The sequence below is a fragment of the Ochotona curzoniae genome, unplaced genomic scaffold, assembly GCF_017591425.1.
Source record: "Ochotona curzoniae isolate NIBS_2020 unplaced genomic scaffold, NIBS_Ocur_1.0 contig_430, whole genome shotgun sequence".
Classification (NCBI taxonomy): domain Eukaryota; kingdom Metazoa; phylum Chordata; class Mammalia; order Lagomorpha; family Ochotonidae; genus Ochotona; species Ochotona curzoniae.
The window spans coordinates 7,484,871-7,509,001 of NW_024466219.1; positions in this window are offsets into that span (position 1 = coordinate 7,484,871).

The window sequence follows — 24,131 nt, forward strand, 5'->3', positions numbered from 1 at the left end:
ATTCATCTGTTCTGTCTTGTGTTTGTTTCTAACCCCTGGCTGGTGCCGGTTCAGCAGTTCAGTAATAGTTGAATAGAACGAGGGACTGGGCTGAGGCTGCGTCTATGTGTGTGTCTGCCTGCAGCACGCATGCATATGAATGTGAGGTCTGCTCATCTCAGAATTGCCTGGACCGCCTTGGCTGCTCCGAAGCAGGATTTATGACATGATCCCCTACTGTTACCAGCTTGCCCTTTAGCAGAGGCAGCCGAATTAAGCGACTATATTTAGAAAGGGGCTCAAGAGCTTGTGGGAAGCTACTTCAACTCATTTCCAAGCCATTTATTTGAACAGCCAGAGCATTTCTTTAAGCTAAGCTTGCCTTACTGCCTTATATCTAAGTAAATGCAGACTTTAGCAGGTCACTCTTAGCTCCAGAGCACCAGCTATTTGACAGAGTATCTGTAACCTTGTATACTTACTACTGACCGCTATCCTAATCATTGGAAGAATAATTTCTGAATGTACATGTTAAATATATATGCATCTGTAGATAGTGTCCATTTCAAGCATCACAGTACCTGAATATAGTATTTACATGTAATGAATATTTACATGGTAGAAATAAACAAATTGCTATCATTTTATCAAAGTCATGATAAAGAACTCTGCCTGCAGAAAGTTGTTTTATAATATATTCTTGCAAGCCAAAACATGTATTACAGCTAAATATAAAAGAATACATACAATATATAGCTTACATATTTCTACATGGAAATGGAATTGAAAACTCCATCTGAATATTAACCTCCCTTTTATACCTCTTTGGAGGTACAAAAAATGTAAGAAAACAAAATAGTTATCTTTTGAAAATATTAAGCAAGTTTTTTTTTTAAATCAATATTCATAGACTATTGCTTTAGTATAGTCTTGTACTAGCCATAAAATAGCTTATATTGTGACCAAATTGATATAATGGTACAATTTTGGAAACCTGTTTGGTGATATTTTCTGAAAATAATCATGCATTATGGATGAAATTATTTAGAATTTATGATCCAATTAGACATCTTTTTAGATATAAAATTTTAAAATTTTTGTTTATTCACAAAGACCGGATAAAACACAACATTTTCAAATCATTACTTATTGTTGAGCTATAAAAACATTGAAATTCATTGTCCAATTTTTCAAGAATATAGATTGCTTTTCTTTGTTTGAAACCGTTTTAATATTTAACTGATTTGGGGCATTTTCTTGCTAGTATATCATTATTTTTTATTTTCAGTTTTAGACTCACTTACTTTATTGGGAAGAATATCCGTTGAAGGATTTATCATTAATTTGAAAGGCGCAGTTAGAGAAAGGGAGCAAGACAGATTTTCCACCTGCCCATTTACTGTGCATGTGGCCACAAAGCCTCACACACAACCAAACTGAAGCAAGGAGCCAAGAGATTCTTCCAGATCGCTCAAGTGAGTTCGCTTGGGCTGTCTGCCACTGCTCTCCCAGGGACGTTAGCCGGGAGCTGGATGGGATGTGGAACTACTGGAACACAGGCCAGATCCCACACGGCATGTAAGGCATCACAGGTGGTGGTTTAACACACTACACCACAACATTGGCCCTAAAAACCACTTTTAGAACCAGTTCTACATGTTACTTCATTCCTCAAAATACAAAAAAGTTGAACATTTTACTAAATTAGCATTTAGTGTCTTTATTGCTCTACTCATGAGAGCCAAGTAACAGAACTTTCCAAAAGGCCATCTTTGGCATGGGAACTTTGCAAACTCCAGTTAAGTAACAGAAATTAATGCTTGATATTTCCTGTGGACAAAATTTATAATTGGTGTTTGAATTTATGTATTTTCAGTTATGAGGAAATTTTTACTTATGTCAGAAATAGTGCTTTCAAAGTAACAAGTATATCATAACTCCTGATATTTTTATAAAGATATTGTAAAGATATTTATCTGAAAGCATTTTATAATTTTTTAATGGTGCTTCTGATATTGCAAGAAAATACCTGATTTAAAAATTTGAGGTGGTGTCTGGTTTATGAAATTATTTTTTTAAAGATTTATGTTATTTTTATTAGAAAGTCAGAAATACAGAGGAGAGGAGAGACAGGGAGAAGATCTTCTGTCAGCTGATTCACTCCCCAAGTGGCACAATGGCCAGAGCTGATCTGATCCAAACCCAGGAGCTTTGAGCCTCCTCTGGATCTCCCATACTGGTGCAGGGTCCCAAGGCTTTGAGCTGTCCTCGACTGTTTTTCCAGGCCACAAGCAGGTAACTGGATAGGAAGCAAGGCCGCCGGGATAGGAATCAGTGCTCATATGGGATCCCAGCAAGTTCAAGGCAAGGACTTTAGCTGCTAGGCTATCATGCTATGTCCTGTGAAACTATTTGTAACTAGTAAAACTATTTGTAAGTATTTGTAAATTGGAAAAAACCATTCCCAGGTTAATAGCAAATGTATAAGTCAGAGTATGTAGAATGGTGGGCAGTTAAGGGTATGTCTCCATGCTGACCAGAAAAAGTAGAGAAAAAAGGAATTACCAAGGTTGAAAAATATATGAGCATTTAAGATCAAAACCAAGAAGCCTATGATATCACATTTACAAGGAAGTAACAAAGAAATTTTAAAAAATGAAACTAATGGACATAACAAATGGCCAAGTAGTGTCTGTGAGGGTAATTCAGGCTACATTCCTGAGAGATCCTTGTAAAGTTTTCTTTCTTCTTTTCATCCTCACCATAAAAAAAGTCAAATCTATTGCTAACATTTTTTATTGTTTCATTACTGTGTTACTTACTTTGCATGACACTGGTCATTACATTCACTGCTCAGCAGTAATAATATTTCAGTTCTTACATTGGCTTTTTTTAAAAAAAAATTATTGTTATTGGAAAGTCAGATATACAGAGAAAAGGAGAGACAGAGAAAAAGATTGTCCATCTGTTGATTCATTCCCTAAGTGGCTGCAACTGCCAGAGCTGAACTGATCTGAAGCCAGGAGCCAGGAGCTTCCTCCAGGTCTCTCACATGGGTGCAGGGTCCCAAGGCTTTGGGCTCTCCTCTGCTGCCTTCCCAGTCCACAAGCAGGGAGCTGGATAAAGTGGGGCAGCTGGGACACAACCAGTGTCCAAGTGGGATCCCAGCACATGCAAGGTGAGGGCTAGTCTGTCATGCTGGTTCCATGTCATTAGCTTTTAACTGATACAGTCCACACTTAATAAAGACTCTCTCCATGCTGTACACATTTCAATCTAATAATCAAAGTAAACTTTTAAAGTCTTGACCAGAATAATACTGTTGTGCTAATAAAAGCAAGATGGATTTTTTTTATTTAGTATTTTCCAGGAAATTAAAAAAAATAGCTAAGGACTTTGTAAGTTACAATGGTTTGCTTATGTCTGTAAGGGAATATGCATGATTTCTTCAGAGGAGATATGTCACACAAAATGGGACGGCAATTAAAACTAATTTCTTTAATGAAAATGTGCTATCTTCTTTTGCAAAATTACCTGGAATTCTTCTGGCACTGATGTGCTGGAGTTGTCCATGCAGAATTGTGGAATCAGACGGTGAAGATGATGGAGGGATAAGTGTCAGTGTATTGTCAGACTGGCTCCAACAGGCAGTCCGAATAACTCACCCTGCACTCATTTCCCTTCTTCTTTACGAGTGCATTCTCTTTTGAGAGGGTATAAAAAGTGTCCTGTTGCCTGGTGCTCCTGGGTTGGTCAAGCGTCTTTGACTTCCCACCCATGTGAGTCAGACAAGCTTTCAGGGGCCTCTCTAGTACTGGAATTGTGATGCAAAGGAGGCCCTGTCAGAAATTAATTAAATGAACATAAATACACTTTCTGAAAGCATATAGAAAGGCATAGTGCTTACTTATGTCACAAAGATTCATTTATATCACAGCAATCAGGTATGAATATCAGTGTAATAACACTGTGTCAATACTGTGTGATAACACTGTGTCAATGTAGAGATTACTATGTACCTAAGCAATTGGTAATATGTCGAACAACACTGACAATGCTTTTATACTCGTCCATGGTATTCTCATGTTTTCATAAAGAGAATGTCTGGATTTGTTACAGAAATATTGCGAAGGGAATTTAGATTTTTTTAAAAGATTTATTTATTTTTATTGGAAAGTCAGATATGCAGAGAGGAGGAGAGAGAGAGGAAGATCCTCTGTCCAATGATTCACTCCCCAAGTGAGCGCAACGGCCAGTGCTATGCCGATCCGAAGCCAGGAACCAGGAACTTCCTCCGGGTATCCCACATGGGTGCTGGGTCCCAAGGCCCTGGGCCGTCCTCGACTGCTTTCCCAGGCCACAAGCAGGGAGCTGGATGGGAAGCGGAGCTGCCAGGATTAGAACCGGTGCCCATGTGGGATCCTGGTGCGTTTAAGGCAAGGACTTTAGCCACTAGGCCATGCTGCCAGGCCTGGGAATTTAGATTTTTAAGACTGTAAGGAATAATAAGATGATAATAAGATAATAATAATATTATAAGTCCAATTCTTCAAATACTTTGTATCACAATTGGATATGTGCTCTCATAAATACGTACACTAGGATCCTGACCTGGATTTTTCAAATTTTGCTTACTTTTATTTTTTAAAAAGGAGAGAGAGAGGGACCAAAGAGAGAGACAGAGAGACAGTGAGAAACAGTGACATATCTTTTGTCTGCTTCTTCAATCCCCTAATCCCTATGCAGCCAGTGCTGGACCAAGTCAAAGCCAAGAGCATGCAGTCCAATCAGGGTATCTCATGGGTGTCTCATGGGTGTCCCATGGGTGTCTCATGGGCATCTCATGGTACCTCATGGGTCCCTTGGGTGCCTCATGGGTCCCATGGGTGTCTCATGTGTGTATCTGTGTCATCAGCTGTTGCTTTCCTCCGTTCCACCACCAGTCCAGCAAGATACTCTTAGGAGGAGTCAATAAGCAGAAGCAGAGCTGGACATCGAACCCAGCTCCTCCTGTGTGAGCTCTGGCTGTCCCACCGGGTCTTCTAAATTCTGGGCCAAATACCCACTCTGCTCTTTGCTTTTGCAGTTAGTGGCTTATCGTCCTTTTCTACTGCCAGTCCCATTATTGCTTATAAAAATAAGTAGTTTATTGTATTTAGGTTTTATTGTTCAGTGGTTATTTCCTTGTATTTGAATAATAGTTTTTTAGTATGTTTTGGGTGTCAGTTCCGCCATATAAAAACATTAATGTCAGCTTTTCCAAAACAATGTTTATTCATTCTCAGTGTTTAATGGCATTTTTCCTTGATTTACAGTTGAAAAAAAAAAGGGTATTTAATTTCCATTGTTGCGTTTCAGCATTTGATATGTTTTCGATTGTTTTGTGGCAACAGTCATTACATTCTACAATCTATTGCTGGAGTCATTTTAAATCTTTTTATTAAAGCTACTTCCCAAAGTTAGTGAACAATGATTGGAATTCATATGTAATCATTTAAGTATGTCCCTTCCATGATCTTCTTGTAAATCTTTCACATATATAATCTTTGTAAGTTTTCAGCCAAGTAGCATTTCCCTTTTTAGAAGATGTACTTATTAATTAGCTAACAGGCACAGTGAGAGATTCCCCAATGCAACATCAGCTGGGGCCTGGCCTGGCTGAAATCAGGAGCTGTCCCTTGGGGGCATCAGCAGCAGTCTGGCTGTGCAGTGTGATGTAACTGAGCCTTAAACTGTGAAATGTGGGGGTCTGCAGTGGCATCATCTGCTGTAAAGCCATACTTGCCTGCTACTTATCTGCTTATTTCATTTTCCATCAACTTCTGAGGTTAGCTCGTATGATTTTTCTCATGCTGCTCTATGATTTTATTTTATTATTTTATTTTATTTTATTTTTACTTTTTGAGTTTGGGTAAATTAAGCCATGGTTGAATGGTTAAATTGATATTTTCTTGGTATTGTATTTATGCTGCGTGAGGTTCTCAGAGTGTCTTGAAAATTTGATGTCTCAAGATCCTTGAGTTCGTTGGTTGCTACTGCTTCAGTTATTTTTATTTTCTGTCCTGTTTTGCTTGTTACAATTCTGTTCCAAGTAAACTCATGTTAACTTTGTTATGTCCCATGTGACTCATGTTCTGATTTCTATAGGACTTTGTAGAGTTTTGGTTTGATAATGCAAATTGTCTTAATGTGGTGATCTTTTCTTCTGCTGTAGTCCATATACTTTTGCAGCTGACTGCAGAGTTCTTAATATCAAGTGTTGCCTTTTTACTCTAAGAAGATATATTCTATCCTCTTTTCCTGGGTTGTAATAACTACTGTAATTTTCTGTATTTTTGTCATCCTTTCATTCCTTTCTTGAATGCACAGAAAACAGCCATTTTTATGTTGAATTCTGCTTAAATTTTTTACTTGTTTTTGGCTATGCAGTCTAAAATGCTGAAAATACCATTATAGGATCATAACAAATAAATCTACTCTGGTGATAAAATTTTAAACTTTAAAGCAAGAATATCTGAAGCATTATTGTATTTGGACCTCTAAATTGTGTGAACAAAGTCTCTACTCTGTATTCTCTTTACAGATGTAAAAATTGGTTTGTGTTATGGCCTGTGTCATCTGTAACTAAAATATAATAGCAGGAGTATAGATAAACAGATATTGAAGACAAACTAAATAGAAGACCAATATTGCTGTAATGAAAATTGGAGAATTCTGTGGATTTCTGCTCTAGGCTGTGGAGGCATCGGTACAGATCCAATGGGTTCTATTCTACTTAAAGCATTGAAGAGACTGCCCGGTGGGCAGAAAAGAACAGGGTTCTGTGAAATGTGAGGCACAAAGCGGTGACCAAGTCATACCTTCATGACCTCAGCTGTAGACCTTATGCAGTCACATAAAATGTGTATTTTTGAGCTACAAGGGATGAGCTCTGTGTTTTGCTGTGAACAGACAACTTTAACTGCTTTACCCTGAGACAGGAGTCAGTGTGATAGGACATGGCTATTTTCACAAGAATATAAAGTGTGTAATATCTAAAAGATTTCAAAAAGTTAGAGTCTTGATAACTCAGATTAGACACTTAGCTCAGACTCAATTCTAAAAGTTAAAGCAAACCTTGTTTAATTCCTCTGGATTCTGTCTTCTGGGCCCCTGCCTGCTTCCCTTGTCCATCCTTATCACAGGGTTATCTTTGTCAGGGAGAATCTGCTGCTGTGGACCAGTATTGCCTCATGCTTTTGTGAAATGTAAATGGATTTAATGATCCTAAATGTCTGCGATTTAAACGTTTCTAGTTTTTCGGCATATTTTTTTTCCTTCCTTCTTTCTTTCCTTTTTTCTTTTGCTTTCTCAAGATTTGTATGCTGAAATCATTTATGTTCTGAAGGCAATGAAGTCAAAATCAATAGTTGTACAGGATAAATCATACACAGCAGATATGTGTCCTATAATCTCTTAATTAAACAAAGTTTTAAAATATTTATTTCTTTTTTACTTGAAAGGCAGAAAGAGAGCTTCCATGATTCACTCCCTACATGGGTTCAAGGTGGAGATCTGATCCTATTATGACATGTGAGGTGATCTGATTGGAGGTCTTTAGTTCACTGTGGACGTCTCTTTAGAAAGCAGTTCTTGAGAGTGGGTTGGTTCTATCAGTGGAGTGTTCTTTGACGACTGCCTGACTATGGATGGTCTCCAGGAGAGAACCACCTGTTCCTGGATTGTGATGCTCCAAATGGTAAGCTGAAATGAAGCTTTTCCATCCCAAGAAGTTGTTATGAGGTATTCTAGTTAAAGCACAAAAGAAGATAATACAACTTTTGAAACCTTTGTGTGTAGCATAAGAAATAGTCATATTCAGATTTTTAGTATTGAAATTAATGGTGCAACCACATGAAGAATGCTGAAATAATATTTCATGGGCAAAACGAGTAGTGTTTAATATTGGTGAATTGACTAAGCATATTTTAATATCACACCATACATTTGCTTCCATAGGGTAAGCCCCATAGTATGTACTCCTTCGGATGCGGTATAAAGTTGCAGTCTTCAAGGATCTTGTGTTCAACTTTTGGGAGGGAGAAAAGTTGAATGATTTTTCTTTCCCGAAAATGACACAGTGGAGTCTTACCCATAGTCTGTTTATGGTCCAGATGTGGTTGCATCATCAAACAGATGGAGAACTGGGACGAATCCTGTAACGATCTTGTGTCTCCTTGCTAAAGAATGAACATTTAGTAAATGCCTGTGTGTGTCCTGGTAATAGTTTGTGGAGAAAATAAAAATTGTGGGTATAATCTAAATTTAAAATAGCTCAAGGTTGTGTTTATCTCTTTGTTTTTGTTGAGTTCACAACAGAAGTTCTTCTAGAATTGCTTATCTTACAAGACAAGATTAATGAGGATTAGATGCTTAGTGCACAATGGATACTTGAAAAATACTCAATAAAATCCTAGTTTTGTTAATAAGCAATCTGCGTTATAATTCTAATTCTGTAATTTCATTGTTATACTTTCTCATCGCATTCCACTATCATGTCTATGAATCAGTGTTACAAAAAATGAGTAAAAGTCATGAATGGGGTTGGGATAAATTTAACTCTTGAAAAATATAGCACTGAAACAACCTTCCTCATATCTTACCCTGATTGATTTCACAACTTCTATTTTTTCAATTTTTAAAATCTTCTATTTATTATTATTATTATTTTCATCATTTTATGATACAGTTCCATAGGCTCCTAGGATTTCCTTTAGCCCCACCCCAAATGCCCTCCCACCTAGTTCCTCTATATCATTACTAAAATATAGTTCTTCATACACAGCCATATGTCCATCATTGCAGGCATGGACAGTGACAGTACAGCATCCTATTGTCAAGATATAGTGAACAGTTTCATTGTAAGTCCATCTTTTTCTGGAAGTGGAGATGTATACTACATTGTATCCTCACATCTGGGTATATTAGTCTCCATTACACAGTTAATTATATCCCCTTAAATGAAAAGCCACAACACAAAATCAACAAAAGGAAGAAAAATAGAAATTTACAATGCCATGAAGTTAAATAACATGTTACTAGATATGAGAGTCCCCATTATACAGCTACTATACATCCCCTTGAATGAAAAACTACAAAACAAAAGCAACAGGAGGAAAAAAAAGAAATTAACAACACCATGAAGTTAAATAACGTGCTACTGAATGATTAATGTATCGCTGGAGAAATGAAAAAGAAACTCAAGAACCTTCTTGCAGAAAATGATGCTACTGCATGATCTATGAGTCGTTGAATAATTTAATCACAAGAAACTGCTTTGAAGAGATGAAACTAACAAAAACAAAAAATCAAAATCCCTGAGATAAAATTTCCGCTGATTTTTGTTGGTGAAATGTGTCTCTTCTAGATAACAAATAGATGACTTTTGTTTTTTAATCCAGTCTACTAAGCTATGATGTTTGGTTGAGCTTAAGCCATTTACATTCAGTTTAATATGTATGGATGGTACTTTGGTCCTGTCATTTTAGGAATGGGTTGTTCATTGATTTAGTCTTCCGTTGTCATTTTACTGGGATGTTCTTCCCATTCACCTTTGGTTTTGCTATTCCTCTTCTCTGTCAAGAGAACATCTTGAAGTATCATTTGTAGAACAGGTTTGGAAAAGGCAAACTTCTTAATAATATTTCAGGAGTTGAAATATTCCTGTATCTGGTGTTTCTCTAAATGCAGTGTGAAATAATGAACACTGGACAGTTACAGAGGTGCCATTCTCTGGCTTTGAGCCTATATCCCTTTTAGATTTCTTAATTTTTATTAGAAAATCAGATATACAGAGAGGAGGAGAGAGGGAGAGGAAGGTCTTTCATCCGATGGTTCACTCCCAGAGCAGCCGCAATGGCTGGAGCTGAGCCAACCTGAAGCCAGGAGCCAGGTCTCCCATGAGGGTACGGGGTCCCAAAGCATTGGGCCGTCCTCGACTGTTTTCCCAGGCCACAAGCAGGGAGCTGGATGGGAAGCGGAGCCACCGGGATTAGAAACCATGCCCATATGGGATCCTGGCACATTCAAGGCAAGGATTTTAACCACGAGCCTAGAGTCTGTCTCGTTCATCTGAAGGTTGGCATGGTGAGGCGACCATGTGGAAAGGAGAAATCCCCTTAGCCACCTCTCTTCCTCCTATTTTCTAGGTTCAACAGTACATTTCAAATGTTGTGGAAATTTGGCATATAAATTCGAATAATTTGTATTAAAAATTCTGGTATCTTGTACATTTTGTGCAGACTTTTAAAAATGTTTCCCTAACCTGAGTTGCAGACCTTGCAAAGTCAGACTGTGAAGGGCTCTCAAGGACAGCAAGTCATAGCTTTGTTGTACTTCCCAGCTTACCAGTGCTGCTCACAGGCTGCCCAGTGACTGGACAGGCAGTGCAATGAAACGGCTGTCTGACCTTGACCCACAATTCTTGCAGTGTTTTTCTTGATTAAAGGATGGGGGAGAGTGTGGAAATTCCTATGGAGACACACACAGGCATTTCAAATAATTCATGGGAAACATTTAAGAGGAGATTTATTGTGATGTCAGCATGTTTAAATTTGTGCATACAAGGTGAGTCTTGTTTTTTTAAAGATTTATTTTTTTTATTATTTTGTTTATTGGAAAGGCAGATATACAGAGAGGAGAGACAGAGAGGAAGATCTTCCGTCTGATGATTCACTAAGGGCAGTCTTTAAAAAAGTCCATGAATATTTTAATTATGAAAAAGCTGCATATTATATGCAAATGCACATAAATACACACACACACACATAATCTGTTTTGTAGTTTGCATGTTTGAATATATAGATCCTGCCTATTTAACACTTTCTTTATAGATATATGTCATATGGGATTTATATGTCTTTACAAACCTTCACATTGTATTAACATTATTCAATTTAGGTTAAATAGCCATAGATTAAATTGTCATTAGCTGAACATCTGTTTTAGAGTTTATTGAGTTTTAATTACCTTGTATAACTCTGCATTGTCAGCAATTACAAGAAAGGTGCTTTACAGTGTTAACAAAATTTGGAATGCATTATTTTTGTTTTCCTTTCAATGGGTATGAAGCAGACATTTCTTTACACAGTTTGTATGTGAGAAATTTGAAACAATGCCTTCTGTGAAATCGCAGTTTACAAGACATTGATTTCTGACTTCAATGACACATAGTTTCTCTGCTTCTGCCATAACTGATATCACACCTTGCTTTGAAATCTAACATTTTTGACAACTTTAGGAATCAACTCTGATTCCTGGAGATTGTGTTGTGGAGCCCCTGGTGGGTTAAGCTCCTGCCTGTGGTGTACATCCCATATGTGTGCGCTGGTTCACGTTTCGACTGCTCTGCTTCTCACCCAGCTCCCTGCGAAGGCTCCTGGGAGCGCAGCTGCTGATGGATGGAGTGCTTGGCCTCTGCCTGAGTGGGAAACCCCAATAGAACTTCTGCTCTTCCTGTTTTCAGATAGAACGGTTGCCCTGTTAGAGGAATGAATCACTGAATGGAAGAGCTTCTTTTCTCTTTGTAACTCCCACTCTCTTGCCTTCAAATAAATCATTTTTTTAGAAAGGTAAAGTATTAAATCCTATGAGGGCTGGGATAAGGCATGAGTCATAATGTTTTTATTCATATATTACTTTTGTGTAATTATTAACCCTTGTCCCTATTCAAGAATTATATCTTAGTGAACCATGGATGCAGCAGACATGAGCCTGTCTTCTTATTGATCTTCCTAATATGTTCAGAAGAAAATGGTTGTTTTTGTTAGGAATATAGCTCCTGTGAAAACGTGAGATACTCTCTCTCGGAAAGTACAACAGTGAAGGAAATTTCCATAGACATTGCATCTCTTCGTTGTTAGATACAAAAAACCTCCCTCTGCTTTTCAACTCAGTTCCAAAGGATTGACCTATTTGCTTCATTTTAACTTATGCAGAAAACCAAACGGGCATGATGTGCACTTTTCATAAATAATATACTTTTCCTCACCTTTATTAAAAATATCACCTTGAACTTTGAGACAACTAGTAGAAACATAGATATAGTTACATATAAATTCTTGTGTAAGATTGCACTATAGATCTCAATTTAACTTAAATTTGTGAATTACCAGCCAGTGACTTTAATGGTTTCCTCCTCTTATTTTTTTAAAATAATTTTTAAAGCTCGAATCAGAGATCTTTTATTTGCTGGTTCATTCCCCAAATAGATGCAAGTCAGGTGGGCAAATGAGAAGCCTGGAAGCCAGAGCTTCTTTTGCAGCCCCCCTGTGGATGCAAGGCCCAAGCACTCAGGTGCACCAACAGGGAGCAACATTGGGAGTGGAACAGCTCTGCATAAGTCAGAGCCTGTTTGGAACGCCAGCACTGCAGGTGGCAGCTTATCTATCACAATGACAGCCCCAAATTACTTCTCTTAATAAACATAATTTGTGCGTGTGTTTTTGTACATCTTTGAGCAGAATCACCCCCACCCTTGAAAATCATCATTCTGAAACGTCCCTATTAACACTTACTTTTGTAAGTGTTATAATTACAGTGGGCCCACACAATGAGTAGGAGGTGGTAATAGACATTTTTTAGTTTTTTTTCCTGAATGCAAAGTATCTGTTACAAAAGAGATGCTCATAATTTTCCCAAAGCTTGGTGGTTCCTCTTTATTTACTAAATTTTAACTGAATAGCAAAAACGCTAACTGAAGTAAACTTCTATGCTATTTGGAACACAGTCATGGCTTGGAACTGTTTTATGCATTTTGTTATAAATTGCAGATTGATTTTTATTGCACATGGGTGGAGTTATTTAGACAGAATCTATTCTGGAACTATCTCTCTCTGATACAGCTGGCTCTTTGTGGGTCCTGGATTGGTATACCAGAAAATAAGCTATGTATCTATTAACTTTCACTGAGAGTAACATAAAGATAAAGCAGGAACAGTAATAGTGTTAAATTGTTTTATGATGAACTATACCATATGTTTCTATCTGGACTTCTCAGAATCCCAGTCATCCAAAAGCTGGAGCAGCTGCTGCTGTTTGCAGATAATAGCAGTAAGATGCATTTGTCGGCCCTGAGTTGAATCCTCCTTCTGTCTCTCCAAGTCCAGTTGAATGCTTATCACATTCCTCTGTCTAAATGTGTGTACTTTTCTCCAAGTTAACTTTGCAAACTAAATAGTTTTATCTAAAAAAAAAATCTTCTATGTGGATATCTTTCCAAGATATATGAGAATGTGTGATGAAGATTTATCCTTCTGCTTATTCTGTGTTCCCAATAAATATTTAGATCAGATCTAACCTTTACAAACATAACATGCTTTCCCTTCTTCAAATAATGAATTCTAATTTTTCTTGAGAGCGGCTGGGTGATGCGAAGCATTGGCAGCCTATAAATCTAAGCAGGTATTTCCTTCCCCATTTGTCCCTAAACATGTTGAAGAACATTTTTATTCTACAGTAAATTTTCTTAAATATTTAAATAGAAATAGATAATTTTATTTTAATGGCAAGATGATAGAATCAGAAAAACTTTGACATTAAGTCCTGACTTTTTTAAGACTAGAATAAGGTAACATTGGGACCCTTCTATCGAGAGAAGTTTGAGTAGCAAGCATTTCTCTTTAAATTTCTTCTCAGCTTTGGAACTATCTTTATGACGACAGAATGGTTGCACTAATGTAAGAGAATAAAGCGTATGCTGCTGTTTTAGGCTTGTAAAATTATCAGATATATTCAGTGATGAACCCCACTGAAAGGAATCTGTGTGTGCGTCTGATGTGCTCCTTCTCTTCCCTCCCTTTTACTCTCTTTTCCACTCCCTCCCTCCTCGTTTCTCTGCCTTTCCCCCTCTGCTTGCGAGTTCTCTCCCCTCCTGTCCATCTGTCTCCCTCTTCCACTTCTTTCTCTCCCCTTCCTGTCTAAGGAAAGTCTGCATGCAGACTTGTTGTGATAAATTCTCAGGTCATGATGGAGCAGAAAAGCAGCACTCACAGAGCTAACTACGGGTAGGAGGAAGGCATTCCACTTATCTTGAAACATCCTTTTTAACATTATATCCCATTTGCAACAATCCTATGCAGGCCTTCTTTTTTAGGGTCAGAATAACTTTCATCCATGAAATGGTTTCCAGTGAGGTTTATTGATCAGTTTTGCTGTCCTAAGAGGACTTACATGGATGAAAGCCCAGAGAATACATGATACAAATTGTTTTGAAAATGAGACTTGCAGCTTCTTAAATCATGATTTGGATGACAAATTCTGATTTGTCTCATTGTATTATTTTTCATCAAACCGTGGCAGGGCTAAATTTTTCCTGATTTAATTTTGACAGTGTATATTTTCTGAACATAATTATTTGTGGTAAATAACAGTTGACTGTGGAGATTATCGTAATAAGGACTGCAAATTGAAGCAAACTAAGTTTCCTGGTCACATTTGTGAGTTGGTGGACATTTCCACATGATACTTAGTGCCTAAAGGGATGCTCATCAGGGCGGAAAAGGAATTCCGTGACTTAGAGATAAAAAAAACTAAGAGTTCAACAAAGCACAGGTTTCTGAGTAAAAAAATTGGTCAGTGTGTGCAGGAAGTATTCTACAAATGTGAGCTATTAGGAGAAATCGTGCCTTTAATTGAATTTCAGAGTCTTCTCTTTCCACTTATGGAGATGTTAAGTAATATTAATATTAATAATTTAAAGAGGGCTTGTCTTTGATAATTTCAGACATTTTCAGGTACTTAAGACAAACGTTTCCACTGGACTATAGCTAAGGATTACTATAGTTAAATTTGAGTTAAATGGCTTATTTTTCTATTAGTATTGAGTTTTAAACATTTTTTCCTCCAAATTTTCCATGTTGAGCGAGTATATAAAAGTTGAATTGCTTTAAAAATATGTCTAATTAAAGGTCTGTGAGTTATATTTTGATACATACAGTAGTTTCTTTCATTCAAATAAGTGAAGCAACTTACATAAAGATATTGAAATCATTTTATACATATGTTTGTGGATCTCAACTGCACAAAATTGGGTTCCATTAATTGTAATCTGTGGCACATGATGCATTGTCTCCATTAGTGCACGGGTCCCTTATTGACATTTCTTATCTGTATCTTCTTATTGTAAGAGTTGGATAGTGTAACGCATTAAATTATACGATCTAAGGCAAATTCAGGGGTGGAAGTAGTTTCCTTCTTGACAATACATCTCTGACTTCACTTAGAGAAGTTCTCTTATAAAATTTTCTATTGTAGAAACTTCCCTGCTGCTTTGGGGTATAAATCTTCTCTCAACTTCCTGCTGGTTTTCCAACCTCCAGCCATATTTCTCAAGGATTCTGGATTTCTCTCTTGAAGTGTATCTTCGGGAAAGATAAAGTCCCTAGCTCACAGTGTCTGGGAGAGGTCAGGACGCTAAGCTGGATCAGCCCCAGGGACAGAAGGGCTAAGCATGTTGATCAACCCATTCCTCGTATTCCCTTGTACTTCCCTGTGAATTCAAGCCATTGCTGAAACATGGGCTTGCAAGTTGTTTCAGCAAAATTCAGTCATCCCCCTGTGTTGCAGTGATTTTTAATTCTTTTGCAATTGTGTTGCATAGTTTCCTTGCTTTACACCGTTAAGTCCAGCACAATGTTTCTTTGACAGTTCGGACTATCACCTTGTGCCTGACCAACATTCCCTGTATTGCTTTCTCCTCCTTCCCACTTACGGGAAGACACTGTGGTATCAGCCATACTCTTCTTATTGTGGTGCATTAGGTATATTCATTTGAATTCAATACTTTAATTATCTTAAGGAAATGCTTTGTAGAATCCTGTTCATAATGTTGTCATCACAGCACATTTTCAAATGTTATTTGCATAGAAAGAAGGTTTACTTCATCTCGTGGCTTTGGAGGTTTGTAGTACATACTTGGGTGACCCTGTTGGACTGATGTAAGGTGAAGGTAGGATGGTGGAATATGCACATGAGGAAGGGTCACATAGCAATCCAAGAAGCAGCAAGGCCAATGGAGTGATCATGCATGTGTGTCTACTCTGTAAAGCTGTAAGGATTGGATCACATGCTCCCACGCCAACAGTGTAATCCAGTCTAAGTCAGCCATCAAAACTGAATGAGCTCTCAGTCCCTACTCATTTAGCATTAACATTAAACCGCTAATCATTAAGACTTGAGGACCAAGCTTCCCACATTTGGGTTGCTGGAGAACACCCAATACTCCCAAAGTGCAGCACTATTATTCAAAATTAAAACACAATGGACAGGGCTGGCATTATAGCATAACAGATAAAATGACTGCCCATGATGCTGGCATCCATGTGGGTATTGGTTCATATCCAGTGCAACTCAGGACTTCCAAATGAATCTTCTTTAAAAATAAAATTGACAGTATCAGTGAATCGGTGAAAGTATTTGCAAATAGTATTTATTTCTGAAGATTAAATCACATTTTGAACTGTTTGCTTGGTAGAGTTACAGAAATGCCTTGTAAAATTTTATTCGCTAATATTATTTAGCTTGGACTAAAAAGTACATCACTGCATTACATGGAATGTAGAAAGAATATTATTTTAACTAAAATTTATACAAATTAAAATGACTAAGAATCAACTTATAAAAAAACAGGGTTATACTAAAAATCTTATCCACATATTCTTTAAACATTAATATTTTATGCTTGTTTTAAAATTTTATTTATTTATTTATTTTTTAATAACATTGTATTATGTGACACAGTTTTATAGGTACTGGGATTCCCACCACCCCTCCCATAACCCTTCCTCCATGGTGGATTCCTCCACCTTGTTGCATGACCACAGTTCAAGTTCAGTTGAGATTCCTTCATTGCAAGTATTTACCAAGCATAGAGCTTGGTATAAACATTACTTGTTAAAATATTTTTAATTCATTATTTAGGAAATTTAAGATGTTGAGTATTTTTAATGTACTTTAGGCCACCTTTTAAAAAAAGATTTTGATTATTTAAAAGAGAGAATGACAGAGCTCTTGCTACTGCCGCTTCATTTTCCAGTGCATGCACTGGCCAGGGGAGGGCCGGCGGAAGCCTGAGACGGGCACATCATGCAGATCTCCAGGTGGGTGGCAGCAGCCCACACAGTTCCACCGCTTTCTCAGGCACGGTAGCAGGAAGCAGGATCAGAAACCAAATGAATGTGGTTTGTTCATTTGGGAAATAAAGCAACAGAAAGGGAGAACAAAGGCTTTTAAATTGAAATACTGTGGGTTTTTTTTTTTCACTTTATGATACATTATTATATTTAAAATAGGACAAAAAATAGAATGGCAGGTGAAGTGACATTGGAAAGTACAAACAGAGCATACATTGGTGTAATTTACACTATATGTTGAAAAATCATCAGCGTAGGGCCCGGCGTGGTGGCCTAGCGGCTAGAGTCCAGGCCTTGAATGCACTGGAATCTCATATGGGTGCCGGAACTAATCCCAGAGGCCCTGCTTCCCATCCAGCTCCCTGCTTGTGGCCTGGGAAAGCAGTTGAGAATATCCCAAAGCCTGGGACCCTTCACCCACATGGGAGAGCCAGAAGAAGCTCCTGGCTCCTTGCACCATTTCAGTCTCTTGGGGGTTGAATCATGGGATAGAAGATCTTCCTCTCTGTCCCTGCTCTTCTCTGTGTATCTGACCTTGCAGTAAAAATAAATAAATCTTTTTAAAAAAATCTTCAGTATAGAGAGACCATGGCGAAGATGTGTCCATTCTGTTTTGCTTCAGTTTTCATCTATTTAAAATGGAATTTACTCTTGGAAATAGAGAAGAAAGAAAGGAAAGGAGTAAGGACAGAGTTTGTGGTCTTTACAAATGAAGACTGAGGAGGTGGGTGATAAGGTGTTTGCTGTAATGGGAGAGCACGCATCAAGTCTGGGGTTCCTGTCCATGGCAGGAATTTAGAGAGTGCAACAATGGGTGGGAGATCTTTCTCTGTTTGTTTCCTCTCTAATTAAAAGGGGTCTAGGAGACTAAGGAGCTCATTATTGCAGTTGAGTCCTGGTTTCAAATTAATGGCATATGTCCTTGCTACAATTAATTTCCCTTGTCTTTTATGGGTTTCTGGGAGATTTAAGAAATAACATGTAGATTTATAACAATTACTGCTGCATATAAATTACTTCGTATAATTAATTTTTCAATAATTTGGTAGCTATTGAAAAGTCCAATTCCCTATCTTTGAACATATGTTCAAAGTCTATAAAGTTGTGCATCATTAAATTTTAGAAAATCCATTTTTTTTTATCAGAAATGTAGATTTTCGGAGGGAAGGACAGACAGAAAACATTTCAACTACTAGTTCATTCCCCAGATGCCGCTGTGGCTTAAGCTTAACTGATCTGAAGCCAGGAGCTTCTTCCTTGGTCTCTCACTTGGTTGCAAGGCCCCAAGGCCCTGGGCCATCCGCTGCTGCTTGCCCAGGCCTCAGGGAGTTGGATGGGAAGTGGAGCTGCTGGGACATGAGCTGGCATGGGATGCTCACACTCGGAGGTGGAAGATTAGCCAACTGAGCGATCATACTGGGCCGAGAAAATTTGTTTTTATATTGAGTCTCAATCTCAGTCAGATTTATACTCATGACATCTCTCAAAATGTTACATAGGAAAATATGCATCAGGAATAGAGCAAAATCTTAGATGTTATCAAATTCTCCAGCCTAAATGGAGACATTTCATAATATCTGTATACATTCACAATTTGGACATCTCTAGGTAATGGCTTTACCTACCTTATTATAGGTTTTGCTTTTATGAATAATTATATTTATTTTCTCTCTAACACAGTCTTGTGTATTTAATGGAATATATCATTGACAGATGCAACAGGTTTTTTCTGTGTTTTAATACAAATATGTTTAAAATTCTAAATGCAAGTTTTAAACAGCATCATTATAAAGCTTCATAATATTTGAGATTTCTCATTTTAAAAAGTTTCTGTAATCAAGGAATTTACATTAGTGCCAATTTTTTCTAATGTGTCCTATCTCTTTACCTCTTTCTATGTGACACAAAGAATTGCTAACAAGTATACTTTCATCACACTCATTAAGTATTTATAAAAGCAGGTAGGATATGTGGCAAGGGTCAAAAATGTCTGTTGCATTAAATATAGTTCAAGGTTTTTCTGGAATTGTTGATAACTTAGGGGCAAAGAGTAGGTGCTTGACAAAACCTCCCACAATTCAGGGAGGGAAAACTTACGCAAAACTACGAAGTTGAAAGACGTTAGTTCTCAGTTAAAAAGGTGTCTACAGTTGTCCTGCCTGTTAGCAAGGAAAAAAGGGTAAGATATTTTTTGAAAATTGGTGGTGTGCAAGAAAATGCACAAAAGAAATTTCTACACATGGGAGTTGAGGAAGTAGACACATGAAGGTCATAGAAAGAACTCAGTGGATAGACAGTAAGAATGATGCAGGCCAGTGGGGTGGCGATGCAGAGAAAGTGTGACCCAGATGCGTGTTCAGGCACTGGCGTAGCCTCAGTTATTGATCTTTACATATGTCAATATGTCTCTCTAATTCAGTAGTTTAGAAAACTAATTTTAGTGTTTCCATTTCTTTTGGTTTGAATATTTAAAGTTTGAGACTGTGAAAGCTTTATTTAGCTATACTGGTGAGTTGAACAGCTCTTTCCAAAACTATTAGTAATCAATTAGAATGCCACCTTGGGAAATACCAGAGATAACTAGTATCAGAATAAACACTAAAATCCCTACGAAGTGACGGTGCTCTACACGTGTCACCCAATTTGCACTTCAGCCTGCTAGACAGCAAGGGGATTACTTGGAAAGCACGAGAAGGGCCACTTTCCTCAGTGTCACCGATAGGCGCTGGGATCTGCCCAGCACTGATTCCGACCACTGTCCGCATTTCCCATCTCTGATCTTTGTGTCCACTGCTCATCCTCCTGTCGGCCACCTACTGGTTGAGTCCTCGCCTTGCACGCCCGGGGTCCCATATGGGCGCCGGTTCTAATCCCGGCAGCCCCTCTTCCCTTCCAGCTCCCTGCCTGTGGCCCGGGAAAGCAGTCGAGGACAGCCCAAGGCTTTGGGACCCTGCACCCGCGTGGGAGACCCGGAAGAGGCTCCTGGCTTCGGATCGGCATAGTATCGGCCCGTTGCGCTCACTTGGGGAGTGAATCATCGGACGGAAGATCTTCCTCTCTGTCTCTCCTCTCTGTATATCCGCCTTTCCAATAAAAAATAATAAAAATAAATCTTTAAAAAAAAAAAAAAAAAGAATTCATCCTGGACCCTGCTATTTTCTTTCACTCACAAAATAAAAGCTATTGTCAGCAGATCTTTTGAGAGGTTAGAGGTTTTTAAATTATTATTATTCTTTTGAACAAAATAGAATTTTGGACAGCAAATTAGCTAGAAATATGATGTTTGAGAAACGTTTCCTCTTTTGTTTTAAATTAGCACATTCTTCTACTAGGAAACAACAAAAACTACCATTTAAATTCTTTCTTTATTTTTTCTAAAGGCAGAAAAATATTTTACAGGTTCATACTCAAATGAAAGCAGATATAAAAATTGAGAAAATGATAGAAGCATTTTTGCTGCTTTTCAAATTAGTATGAAATATTTCAGGAGACTGATTATGATATACTTAAGCACAAAGTTTTTCTGTCAACTGATTTTGGGAGTATTCACTAAAATTCTTCGCTTAGGGCACTTGATCTAATCCGCACTGCTTGTATCCACATAGCAGAATTTCTTCTTTTTTAAAAAGATATATTTATTTAATTGGAAAGGCAAATCTGCAGAGAGAAGGAGAGACAGAGAGAAAGATCCTGTAACATTGCTTGACTGCCCAAGTGTCTGCAGTGGTTGTAGCTAAGCCGATAGGAAGCCAGGAGCTTCTTCTGAGTCTCCCGCGTGGCTGATTCTCTGGTCCTCCAAGGCCACAAGCAGGGAGCTGGATAGGCAGTGGAGCAGCCTGGACACCAAGCGGCACTCATATGAGATTCTGGCACCTGGAAGGCAAGATGTTGCCGCAAAGCCATCACTCCAGGCCAAATTTCTTATTTTTATGGTTTACTAATCTGCTTTGTATATATCCACGTTTTCTTTATGCATTCTTCTATTCATAGTCATTTAGGTTGATTTTATATTTAGGACATTGAGAACAGAGTGTTGCTAATTGAAGTACAGATGTCTTGAAGGTTTCAGTTTTTTCGATATACACACTATAGAGTTATTGCTGCATCATACGGTATCTTTGTTAAATATGTTCTGAGAAAAGTGTTTTAGTCTATTTTTTTAAACTATTTTTTTGGAATCTGTGCCAGATTTTTTAAAACAGTTCATAGCAAATAGTTTCTTACTTTCTTAGAACCTTTTAAAAACAAGCATCTGTTCTTAGACAATAATTTGAGAGCAGCTTCGCCTTCAGGGATTTGAATATACAACTTCTATTGAGAATTGAAATAAAACCTAGCAAAAGAAGACTCTTTGTTCTAAGATATATTCTGTCTTGGCACCATTAATTGTGCTTACTTTTAAAATCCTGTCACTTAGCATGTAATTGATTTTAAATAGATCTGTAACTGTAATTGTTATTATTTGTTTTAGTGACTAGGTTCAAATATTAAGATTTTCCTTAAATCTCATCTGTGGTATCTTCTTCTTGTCATAGTGTTGACTTATCTCCTTTTCAGAAACATTTTTTATCTGCTTGGTCACCAATGGGTACTTCCTTTAATCATTTACTCTTTCTAAATTGGATATTTTTTCTCAGTATTCTTGAGTTTATCGTTTAAGTTTAAGACTAAAATTTCAGCATTGATTATCAACCCTGTTATTCTTGTAATTTGATCTTTCTTGTGGTTTCCACTGTGGTTTTCACTGGCTCTTTTCTCCCTCACATTTCCTTCTTTTTCCTCTCCCTCTCTTCCTTCCTCATACCCTGAGCAGGACTTCCCTTCTTTGGCTCTCTCCCTCTTCTTTCTGCAGGCTTCTCTCCCCTCCTTCCTCTCTCTGTCAATTTCATCTACAGCCTAACTTTGAACAATGACTAAAAATCCATTTTCTTCTTTAGTTTTTGGCTCTTGAATTTCTATCCTAATCATCATACCAGAGAAGTAACATATATATTTTTCTTCTTCTCATGGGAGAATACTTGGTCAGTGTTCTATAGTGTTCTCATTTCTGCTCACTTAGTTCTGGCCCCTGTTGAGGCAGGTGTATTCTGTTGTCCTCTAGCCTCGGTTCAGCCTGTATGTGGCTTCTCACGTAAGCGCCTTAGAGTCATCCTTGAGTACAAGGGTTTACTTCCCACTGTTTCCTTTCTTGCTTTATATACATTAAAAGTGCACTTAAGTAGTAAGATGTTAAACTAGCAACTGTAAGTTAATAGGGGAGATGGATATTGGGGGAGACAGAAAAGGTAGGACAAGGGGGAGAATTCCTATATATTCAACACTGCATCATGGAAAATATAACAATAGTAAAAAAAAAACGAAAGAATTATACATACTTAATAGTTATAAAACAATCCTTATTATCTAAGATAGCATTCTGTCACAACAGATGTGTGAAGCCTTAAATGAAGCTGAGTTTCGTCACATCTACAATACATGTTTTTCTTTGTTTTCAACCATTGCTCATTTAGCAGCTTGTCATTCTGTTTCCAGGTATTTGCATATTTTGGGGAGTACTTTCACTTTTTGGTCTCCAGTTTAACTCCATGATTGTCTGAGAGGATGCATGGTATGATTTTGTTTTTGTTTCTTAATTTTCTGAGGCTTTGTTTTTGTTGCTTATAGTGTGATGAATCCTGGAAAACATTCCAAGTGCTGATGGAAAAAAAAAGTATATTCTGTGTTGAATGAAAGGTTCTGTAGGTGTTAATTCAGTCCATTTGTTCTACTTTCTGGGTGAGCTCTGTTTCCTTGCTGTGTTTCTGTCTCATCCATTGAAGTTAGTGGGGTATTAAGTCCCCCATTATTATTTTATTGAAGTCAGTATTTCCCTTCAGATCGGTCAACAATTGCTTCATGCAGCTAAGTGCCCTGGCGTTTGGTGTGTGCGTATTTATTATCGTTACTGCCTCTTCCTGAATGGAACTCTTAATCATTATGTGGTGTCCTTCTTCATCTCCTTCAATGCTTTTTATGTCCAAGTCTGCATAGTATTTTTAAGGGTTCTAGATGACTTTATAAACATTTGTTTTGATAGTAGTGTTTGAAAATCGTCTTCCCTCTTGCCTGGATTGCACTGTTTTTGTAATGGGCTTGTCAGTATTGTCTCATCTGTCTGCTGTACATTTGTCCTTACAGCAGATTTGCTCTTCCTCCCATTGCCTGATGGGTTTCTTTGTGGCTTTAGTGATGTTTCACCCCTTTTGAGAGAAGTCAAAAGAAAAAGGCTGCACAAAAAAGCAAAATCTCTCCATTTTCTAACCAATACGCTCTGCTCTGCTTTATCTCACAATTGGAAATAATGAGATTCGCCACCAAAAAAAGTATAACTACTACAATCGGGTTGATGTGAATTATTTAGAGTTTTACTTCAGGAGCTTTGTGACTGCAATTTAATTAAAAGAAAGTAACATTGTCAATTAAAAGCATAAAATGTAGGCCATGACCAAAATGCTCTTTCTTTAGAATCAGAGAAAGTAGCATATAACTCATGTAGGCCTAATTGCGCCAGCTGATGACGTCAGTAATTTGTTCTTATGTTCACTTATAGTTGGACATGCAGTGTGTAAGTTGATATAAATAAAGCAGGTGCACAGAGTTATATTCTGGTGAGCACAACTGGCAGAGTTACAGTTTGAAAGTAGATTATTTTTTTCACCGACAGACATCGCTCAGGTTTCTGGTTGACAATGGATGTTCTTGGTTTGGTCTGTGATGTGAGAAAAGCTGCCCAGGTATCCTTGTACAAGGGGAGTGGAGGACAGACCCCCTCCCCCGCCCCCACCAGCATATGCTGGCAAAGTTCAGTAAGCAAGAGTTGACTGTGGCTTTGAGGGGCAGTGGAGGGCAACCGGCCCTGTGCTCATGCCGAGCCCCAGCCCCTCAGAAAGCAGCCAGGCCAATCAGCTGGCCCTCAGGATACCGCTCTCATGATTATACATCCAC